The sequence below is a fragment of the Ceratotherium simum genome, chromosome 35 (assembly GCF_057802395.1).
Source record: "Ceratotherium simum simum isolate JZ-2026a chromosome 35, ASM5780239v1, whole genome shotgun sequence".
Lineage (NCBI taxonomy): Eukaryota > Metazoa > Chordata > Mammalia > Perissodactyla > Rhinocerotidae > Ceratotherium > Ceratotherium simum.
In genome coordinates, this window is record NC_141934.1 from 14,478,338 (window position 1) to 14,489,046 (window position 10,709).

General features: G+C 49.3%; 1 long non-coding RNA gene across 1 annotated transcript; it reads right to left on the reverse strand.

Moving 5' to 3' along the window:
* Nucleotides 1-998: 998 nt before the first annotated feature.
* Nucleotides 999-10,390, reverse strand: LOC147912455 (uncharacterized). The gene is made up of 4 exons (XR_015549866.1): nucleotides 10,197-10,390; nucleotides 7,813-7,954; nucleotides 6,053-6,309; nucleotides 999-2,410 (listed from the first exon to the last, which is right to left on the reverse strand). It is a non-coding gene; the product is annotated as an uncharacterized LOC147912455 (long non-coding RNA).
* Nucleotides 10,391-10,709: the final 319 nt, after the last annotated feature.

The following is a 10,709-nucleotide window of genomic DNA, read 5'->3' on the forward strand; positions in this document are numbered from 1 at the left end:
GTTCTTCTCCAAGTTGTATGCGCTGGGGCTGAAATGTCCAGGATGGCTCTTTCACTCACATATGTGACGCCCTGGCTCAGGGGCTGGCACAGCTGGGGCTGGCCGGATAACGCCCTCCTCCCCACGCAGCCTCTCGGCTTTTAGCTCGTTGGGCTGCCTCACAGCATGCTGGTCTCAGGGCAGTCAGACTCCTTACACGGCGGCTGACCTCCACCAGAGTAAGCATTCTGAAATCTTGAGTGTGTTTTTTATTTTGGACATGCTTGTTTGTTTTTATGAATATATTGTTTTTCTACAAACACAAATGATGCATGTGTGGTATAATAATTCAAACAATATGGAAAAGTGCAAAGATTAGGGCAAAAAAAAAATCACTCAGAATTTCACCACCCAGAAATTAACATTTGGTGAACCTCAATCAAGGAATCTTTCTACAACAAAATATAAAGATGGAAGGATGGACGGATGGGTGGATAGGTGGATGGATGGGTGGATGGATGGATGGATGCATGGATGGATTGATGGGTGGATGAGTGAGTGGGTGGATGGATGGGTGGGTGGGTGGGTAGGTAGATGGGTGGTGGATGAGTAAATGGAGAAAATAAAAGGCAGAAAGAAGAAAACAATTCTGTTGAGGATTCTAGGAGTTAGGGAAAGGGAAAATTTTCCAATGTCTGTGGACATTGGAAAAATGGTGACAAGAGGCCTGTCATTTCAGACCCTCACTCCATCCACTCTGCAGCCACGACTGAATCTGACTGGCGGCAGAGTCCAGTTCCTGATGGGATGGTGGAATATTCTGGAAACAGACCACTTCCTTCCGGTGAATAATCTAAGAGGAGATGGTCAGGAACTGGGGCCCAGCACCTCACAGACCTAGGACAGGGTTCCTCTCAATCCTGCCTCCACACTGGTCACCTTCCTGAGTCCTCCCGGAACTCCAATTCTTCCCTACCCTTCCCTTTGCCTCCCTTCCCTTCAGGGGCTCCCTCTGCCTATTACTACTATTACTATTACCACCACTATTACTACTAGTACTATTACCACTATTACTACCACTATTACCACCACCACTGTTACCTATTACTATTACCACTGTCACTACTATTACTACCACTGGTATCACTAATACTATTACCGTTATTACTGCTATTACTATTACCACCCCCACTATTACTATCACTATCACTGTCACCATTATTGCTACCACTATTGCTTCCACTATTGCTGCTATTACTATTACTACCACGGTGATTACTGCTATGATTATTACTGCTATTACTGCCACTGTTGCCACTGTTGTCACTATAATCAATACTGCTACGTCTATTGCGACCACGATCACTGCTATTACTGCGTCTCCTCCTTCTCCTTTGTTCCTTCTGCAATAATTTTTTTTATTATTTTAAAATTCTTATTACAGAGGTAACATTATGTTCTTTATAGAAAAATTAAGAAATCAGGGATAATTTTCAAGAGAAATAACTCACCTCCAAATACCGCCAGCAGAGGTGTCAGCCCCCATTTGATCCCCATTCCTCAGTGGGGTCTGCAGGGCCCTCTGTGGCCGGCCGCTGCCCACCTTCCCATCCCATCGCCTCTCTGACCATGTGCTCCAGTCAGACCAAGCTTCTGATGCCCCCAGACCCACCAGCCCTCTCTCCTCTTGCCTCTGGGCCTTTGCACGTGCTCTTCCTTCTGCTCAGCCTGGCCTTCCTCCTGCTCCGTCTAGCTGACCCCCATGCTCTCTGGGCTCTGAGCACAGACACGGGCCCTCTAGGGAGCCTCCTCTGAGTGCCCCACTGTTTAAGCTGGGTCAGGGGCCCCCTCCAGGCCCCAAGAGTCCCTGAGTGTCCTCCGCTAAAGCACACTTCACCTGTCTCCGTGATGAGTTCCTGTTTGCCTGTCTGTCTTCTCCACATAGGCAGCAATAGACCACGTGGAGCCGTCTGTGTGCCCAGCACAGCCTGCCACGTAGAAGGGGCCTCCGTCTGTGTTTGGTGAGTGAATGAGTGAACACATCAGTCTGGAAGGGTTTCCCAGAAGATGCGGAGTTGAGCCACACTCTCAGGGTGGTATGGGGAAGAAAGCAGTCGAGGGTAGGGCCAGACAGCTTTTTCTGCCCCAAATGATGGGTCTTCTGCATTGACCTTTGACCTGGGCTGTCATCCGGGCTCAGGGGGCCCATGCGTGTGGACGCACCAGGCTCCCAGTGGCATGCCTGAGGAGGCCAGGCGGCTCCCGCCGTGTCCACACCACTAAACAGACGTCAGACACGAGGCGCAGGGTTCCTCCGTGTGCTATTGATTTTTCATAACCGCCTGCCAACAGACGAGGTGAACAGTTCATTTTTATGAATCCTTGTTAACGCTGTGGCAAGAGATATTTCACTTCAAGTGCCCCTTTTGTGCTGAAAAAGAAAAATAACAGAAAATGTAAATTGTCTCATCATGGAGAGACGCTGAGAGCTCTGAGCTGGGCCTTGAGAGGAGACAGAGCAGACAGTGGCTGGAACATGAGGAGGGGAGGCCCCTTCAAGCTCCCTTATGTGGTCAGAGCTCGCCCACGGACCTTCTCAAAGCAGAGGTTGGTGAGGAAGACAGACCTGGCAGAAGGAATATGGCCATGCAGCCAAGGGCAGCTTAGCAGGTGGTTATGGCATAGAAACCAACTCTGTGCATCCAAATGAGCAAAGAGAAAAGTATAGGGAGGATCATGGCAACCTTTAAAAAAAGCATGAAACTGGGAATAACCTAAGTGTCCATCAATAGGGGACTGGTTAAATGTAAATTATAATACAGCCATTTAAGCAGAGTACTATGCAGCTAGGAAAAAGAATGAGATAGCTCTATGTGAGCCAATAAGAAAGAAAGTATATGAGACATTACTGAGTGGAAAAAGCCAATTATAGGACGATTTACAACGTGCTACCATTTATGTAAAAGAAAGCACATATGTGCCTGATGTGCATTAAAAGTATTTTGTGTAACTTTTGTGACACAAAAATCTATTCACTGTGGTTCTCTCTGGGAAGCGAGACTGAAGAACTGGGAGTTGGTTTCATTTTGATTTTCATTTTCATAAACTCTTTTGATTTTCATCTCATTCAGTTTTGTGCAAGTTAACTTACTTTTTACTGTGTGCAATGTGACTTTTATAATTTTTTCTTTTTTTTTGCTGAGGAAGATTGGTCCTGAGCTAAAATCCATGCCAATCTTCCTCCACTTTATATGTGGGTCACCACCACAGCATGGCTGACGAGTGGTATAGGTCCACGCCTGCAATCTGAACCTGAGAACCCGGGCTTCCGAAGCAGAGTGCACCAAACTTAATCACTATGCCACAAGGCCCGCCCCTGACTTTTATAATTTTAAATGTTTAAAACCTTTACAACTGTTCAGCTTACAGATGGGAGACTTTAATTTTTTCCTTTATATCCTTTTCTATTATTTGAGGGGTTTTTTTTGTATTTTTTTTTTGGTGAGGAGGACTAGCCCTGAGCTAACATCCGATGCCAAGCCTCCTCTTTTTTGCTGAGGAAGACTGGCCCTGGGCTAACATCCGTGCCCGTCTTCCTCCACTTTATATGTGAGATGCCATCACAGCATGGCTTGGCAAGCGGTGCGTCGGTGCGCGCCCGGGATCCGAACCTGCAAACCCTGGGCCGCCGAAGCGGAGCGTGCGCACTTAACTGCTGCGCCACCGGGCCGGCCCCTATTTGAGTATTTTACAACTAACAACTATTATGTCTGTAAATATAAAAATATAATACAAATTTTTTAAACAAGAAAATATTGGCTTTGGTGTCAGGCAGACTTGGATCTTGTTTTGAATAGTCCCTTTACCAGCTGAGTGATGTTAGGCAAGTCACTTAACCTCTCTGAGTTCAGCTTCCTCCAGCAATATTGGATACTAATAGGACGTACAGAGCAAGCATGCAGTGAACAGCAGCTTTATCGTTACTATTATCCCATCAAGAGAGATGGCAAAACCTCACATGCCGTCCCAGTGGGGGAATTAATGCCCTTCCCTGTGACAGACCCTATGAGGCCATCTAAAATGTTGTAGTCCAGGGATCCTTAAACAGTGTTTAGGAACGTAATTCACCGACACACAGAATCTTAGGTGGAAACCCAGTGTGTGTAAAACAGCGACGGGAACATTTTAGTAGCATTCAAAGTGTGACATTTACACCCAGGGGATGTTTGCAGCCTTCTGGCCGTCCTGCACCCTTTCTCCTTTTTTTTTTTTTTCGGTGAGGAAGATCAGCCCTGAGCTAACATCCGTTGCCAATCCTCCTGTTGTTGCTGAGGAAGACTGGCCCTGGGCTAACATCTGTGCCCATCTTCCTCTACTTTATATGGGACGCCGCCACAGCATGGCTTGATGAGCAGTGCATAGGTCTGCGTCAGGGATCCGAAACTGCAAACCCCGGGCTGCCGCAGTGGAGCGCGTGCACTTAACTACTACACCACCAGGCTGGCCTTCCTTTGGAGGGATTGTCCATCCTCCACTCTCAGCCCCCCACCACCACACCAGAGGTGGGCATGGACCCAATGCCTAAGACATCCCCTGACAACAGGGAAAGGTTCAGGGACCAGACTGTGACCAATGTGGGCCAGTCAGGCTTGTGGCTTCTATGCAAACCATAGAGGGAGATAAGGTTCTTTTTCTCCCGGATTTGAGCCTGGGGTGGGCATGGGCTAAGCCTAGAGCTACAGAGAGTCCACCCTCGGAGTCTAAGAATGAAGCTAATACTGTGAAAGGCAGAGCCGAGAGATGGCAAAAACGTGAGCTCTGGTGAAATGGCGAGAGCCCCTGAATCACACTGTGCCTGAAGCCAGCCCCACCCCTGGAGTGTTTTGTTGCATGAGCCATTATACTCCAGCCAGTTGGGTGTTCTGTCATTTGCAACCAGAGAGTGTTAAATGATATAATATATTTATTCATAAAACCAGTTAGGAAGAACAACGAAGCTGCTTTGACAGACATCAACATTTGAAATCAGGAGTTAGGGATGACAGCCGCTGTCTTGCATCAACTTTGCATCCAAATGATTTCTGTATTTGGTTTTGGTTGCCCAGTATCAGGAAAATCCTGATTCACAGGTAAATGTCGCAGCATAAACACTAAACATGTAAGGTTTAGGTGCCCAGACTCTGGAGCAAGACAGTCTGGGTTCAGATCCCTGACCCGATACTCAGCAGCTGTGGGACCTGGGGCAAGTCACTTCACCTCTCTGAGTCTCATTTTCCTAGCGCCTACCTCATCGGAGGGTTGGGAGTAGTGGATGAGTCGCTACCTGCGAAAGCATTTAGATAGAGCTCGACACCTGGCACGGGGGAGCTCGTTACTATTCTGCCACATTCCCACTCACTGGAGCACCTGTGTGCTGCCTTGGGCTGATAGCTTCGCTGGAATAAAACTTCAGCTATGTCGGTTTCACTGACAAACATCCTGAGATGGCAGAGCAGGCTGTTACAAAGCTTACTGGCACTGCTTCTCTGTGATGCAGGGTTTTCTGGAGCGTGACCTCAGAGCTGCACTGCGGGGGCAGAGGTCCCTAGAGCAGTTTTAGGGGAGTGAGTCTGAGCTCAGTATGGCACATATTCCAGAGCACGGAGCTGTCAGGAGAGGGGCCAGGCTGCCCTCTCAGCAATGAGCTGCCTGTGTCAGGAAAGGATTCACAGTGAGACGGGGTTCCTGAGCAATGAACATTGTTAACAGGCACGCCAGCACCAGACGGAAGACAGGCTCCATTCACTCATTCATTCATTCATCAAATATTTACCGTAGCCCAGGCACTAGGCTGACCTTCTGCACTCATCTCACCTGGCATCTTACCTGACCAGAGTTGGACGGAATTAGGGAGAGGGTCCCCCCGCCACCTCCCGGAGGGTTTCAGATCACAATAATGATATTAACACGAATAGCTAAGCGCGCGACACAAGTGATAGCTTATTTCATCTCAGCCGCCCTGGGTGGTGGTGGGGTTCCCCAGGCGGGCAGTTTGGCCTCAGCCAGTCCGCCTCTTTACCCCAGCTCCACTCACCAGAAGTTCTCGACCCCCTCCAGTGCTGGGTGCACATACGGGCAGGCTAGAGAGCCACGGTGGTACCAGTGGCCGGCAGCACGGCAGATCAATCGTCTTCCTGTGCATCGTGAGGGGCGGAGCACAGCCCTCCAAGGAGTGGGGACAGCGGGGTGGAGAAAAGGCAGGGGAGGGGAGCCCAGAGAGCCTGGGGGTGGTGGGGTCCTAGCTCGCTGGAACAGAGGAAAATCTGGATCCATTGAGCATTCTCTGTGTACCTGACAACAACAACAACAACAGCTGGTGTTAAAGTGGCTACTGTGCAGCACACCCGGTGTCACCCTCACAGCGCCTCTGTGACGTCATACTCTTCCCATTTTCAGGAGAGGAACTTGAGGCTCAAGAGGCAGAATGTCCGGCCCGAGTAGCAGACCTATCTGGCTTCAGAGCTCCTGCCCTACCCACTCTGCTACTCTGCCTCCACAACTCCCTTCATCCTCCCCAAGCTTCCAACAGTCGTTTTATGACCATTTCACAGATGCAGAAACAGAGGCCCAGAGAGGCAAAGCCAGTTGCCCAAAGTCTCACGTGAGCTGAGCCAGACTTCGGCCCAGTTTCGTCGGACATCCCAACCCGAGGGGTTCCTCTTTCCTTATGGCCTGTCTCAGCAAGCCCCTGAAGGGGGCAGAGTGGGGCACACGGGCCCATTTCTGGCTCAGGAACAGTGTGTGTGGTGGGAGGGGTGGGCTCCAGGCCCATGGGAAGAAAACATTGACCTCCTCCTTCCTCTGCAGCCCCGGGGGAATATCTCACCCCCACCCGGCTGCTGGTATAACAAATAAATCTTTATGTTTCTCCCTCTAAATGTAAATGACAGGCAAGTGGGATGCTATAGGTTTTAGAAAAATAAAATGCAACAGAAAAGTAATTTGCATTAGATCCGTGTGCAGCTCTTGATGACATCTCAAGAGAAGGATTCCCCAGCTCTTGCTTAAATCCTGGACCTCCATCTTGGAGGGTGGGGAGGGCTCACGGAGGATGATCGGTCCTTCACGTCCCACTACGTCTCAGGACGGCCTCTCCCCTTTCTCCTTCTCCTCCTCCTCTTCCCTCCCTCCCACCTCTCCTTTTGTCTCTCTCCCTCCCTAACCTCTCCTCCCCTTCCCAGCTCTCTGATTTTCTCTCTCGTCAACCCCCAAGAACTCCACTGGTGCGCTGCACCGAGAGGCAATTTATAAAGCAGATGTTTATTGCAAGGTTTCACGTGAGCTTGGTGCCTGGCCAAACGTTATGGTAATTGGAGGCTGCGTTTAATTACTGATCAATGTAAAGTTGGGACGAGCCAGGCCTGGAAACTGCGTTTGGTCTAGACACTTCTCTCTGCCTCAGAGAAGACAGGAGCTCCTGGCCTTCCAGGGCTCAGCCCATCCTGAGCTGAGGCCTGGGCAGCGGCAAGGAAAGAGGATGCGGGCTTGCAAGTCGCTACTGGCCCACTGGCCTCTAGGAAATGGCTTTGGGGAGAGGGGACCAGATTCTACCACAGTCCTTTTCTTGCCATCTCCTTGTTGTTGATGCCTAGTCTGTGCCAGGCACCGTGCTGGGCATTGGAGTCGTGGGGATAAATGAATTTCTCCCAGTTCTTGGGCTAAGAGCTTTACATACATTATCATTCAATCCAACATAAGACAGCTGTGGTAGCCAGGCTTTAAGTTGGCCCCCAATGATTCCTGCCTCCAGGTATTCACTTGTTACGTAGTCCTCTCCCACATGAGGAGACTCACCTGTGTAACCAACAGTGCAGAAGTGACAGCTTGTGACTTCCAAGGCTCGGTCATTAAAGACATGGCAGCCTCTGCCTTGCTTTCCGAGGTCACTTGCTGCGCGGGAAGCCAGCTGCCATATCATGAGGACACTCCAGCAGCCCTACAGGGAGATCCACGTGGGGAGGAACTGAGGGGCCACTTGGGGAGTGGAACCTCCAGGCCAATCAAGCCTTCAGATGAGACTGCAGCCCTGGCTGATATCATGGCTGCAATCTCATGAGATACACCAAGCCAGAACCACCCAGCTAAGTCATTCCCAGTTTCCTGATGCACAGAAACTATGAGATACTAAATGGTTATTGCAGTAAGCCAGTAAGTTTTTGAGAAACAGATAACTAATACAACAGCCATGGGAAACATAAGTAAACCTGATAAATAGGAAACACAAATGTGGCAAGAAAGAGTCCAGCCATATAATCACATATTATATAGTCACTATATATATGGATATAGACTTTTTGATATATTTATATATTGATGATATATTTTATATATGATATTACAGTATAATCACAATAAATATGCATGAGTTAAATTCACCAATTAAAAGAAAAAATATTATTTCATTCTTTCCTCAAAATAATCCCATGAGATAGGCTTTATTATACCCACTTTACAGATGAAGGAGTTGAGGCTCAGAGTGGGGAAGAAACTTGCCCAAGATCTCTCAACTCAAGAGCAGTAGCATTGGGATTCAAATCCAAGTCCTTTTGACTACAAAGCCCAAAGTTCTAACACCACATTGTATTGTTAGCTCCTTTGGGTAGAAGAGGAAACTGAGACTCAGAAAGAGCGAGTGACTTTCCCAGGGTCACACAGCAAATCATTTCAAAACTGGAGCCAGAACTGGAGCAGATTTGTTGTCTGGCATCTACCCCATGACTTTCAGAGCTCTGCCAAAGCACAAGGATCTCATGGGTCTTCTATCTTCGTGGCTGCTTAAGACAGCTGGAGACCTTTGGCTGTGGCCAGAGAGACCCTGTGGGGTCAGTGGGGGGAGCCTCCTCAGGGAAGAACACCAGCACAAAGCGACATGCAGGGGTGCAGGGTGGAGGTGGCTCAATGCATCAAGCTGAACTCCAGTAATTACATCAGGGCCAGCAGCGTAATTTGTATCTGGGTGATGAATGTCTGTGTTTTCAGGCCTGATTGCCCTATTTACATTTGGAATTTGCCGATCTATTATTAATGTCTTCTGGAAGCCAGGGCAACAGGCATGAGCAGCTGGGGAGTCCCCTCTCCCCAATCCAGGGAGCACTAGCTCTTAGGTCCTAGCTACCCCAAAACCCACTCTAGCCTACTTTGTGTGACCCTGGCTTTCATGGGGCTCTTGGACCAGTTGGCAGAAGGGCTGACCAGGGCTGAGTTTTCCTGACCTCTTCTAGACCCATGCACACGCATCAGATGTACATATGTGCAGGCACATGTGCCTACATGCACACGCTTTCACATGTACATACATCCACATCCTTATCTACCCATGGGCACCTTGACACGAACATGCACCTACATGAAATGCGTGCACTGACATGCACGCTTGAGGCTCTAACCCCTAATGTGACAGTATTTGGAGATGGTGCCTTTGGGAGGTAATTAAATGAGGTAATTTAATGGGAAGTTAAATGAGGTCATGAGGGTGGGGCCCTCATGTGGGGATTAGTGCCCTTATTAGAAGAGATACCAGAGAGGGAGATCTATCTGTCTCCATGCACATGAACGGAGGAAAGCCCACAGCAGGAAGGCAGCTGTCTACAAGCCAGCAAGACAGCCCTCACTAGGAACTGAATTGGCTAGCACCCTGATCTCGGACTTCCCAGCCTCTACACTGACATGGCAGCCTGAGCTGACGAAGACACACACATACATCATCGCGTGTCCTTCCATGCTGGGAGCAGCACAACAGCTTGCCAAGGCCCCCCAACTTGAGAGTGGTATGGTTGGAACCACACATCATGGGCCCAGATGGCCTGGGTTTGAATCCCAGCTCTGCCACTTACAAGCTGTGTGACCTTGAGTAGGTTACTTCACCTCTCTGTTCTTCAATTTCCTCTCTTATGTAAAATGGGAACGATAATGTTACTTTCTCATAGGGTTGTTGTGAGGATTAAACGAGTTACTGGAACTCACTTGCCTGGTGCACCATAAGCAGGAGATATGTGTTTGCTATGTCATTATTGTTATTGTTGTTTATGTGCCTCTCACAGAATAGGCTCTGAATCATTTTGTTGAAGGATGATTAAACACACCCTTCCACACCCCTGTACTTATAACACACGCACACATGCACACACACACACATACAGCCCCTCTGCCCCTGCCCTCCCCCATCTCTGCTTCCTCACCGCTCCTGGGCTTGGGGCTCCACGGCCTCTTCTCCCGGAAGCCCCTCCTGGCTGCCCACTCCTCCATGTGCACCTCAAGCCTGCAGGCACCGTGGGATTGGGGAAAGACCGCTGGATTTGGCATCCCCAATCAAGAATCAGACCTTGGCTCTGCACTTGCTGGCAGCAGGGCCCTGGCTCAGCAGTTCTAAGCCTCACTTTCCTGATCTACACAATGTGGGGCAATAGAAATGACCTCACAGAAACTGACCTCCGATGGACGGCTAATGGTGGAGATATAGACAGGGGAGGGGGTGGAATGTTCCCTGGCCAGGCTGGGCCCCGCTGAGGGAGTGGCTGCACTGTCATGCAAATGAGCATGCAAACTAAAGTTCATTCCCTAAGACTGTGGGAAGCCAGATGCCCCAAGCTGAAAGGTTCCCACCTCCAGCAGCTCTTAGCTGAAAGGCATGGAGTAGGGGCGAAAGAGCACTGGACAGGGAGTTGGGAGATGTGCCCCATGGATGATATGCA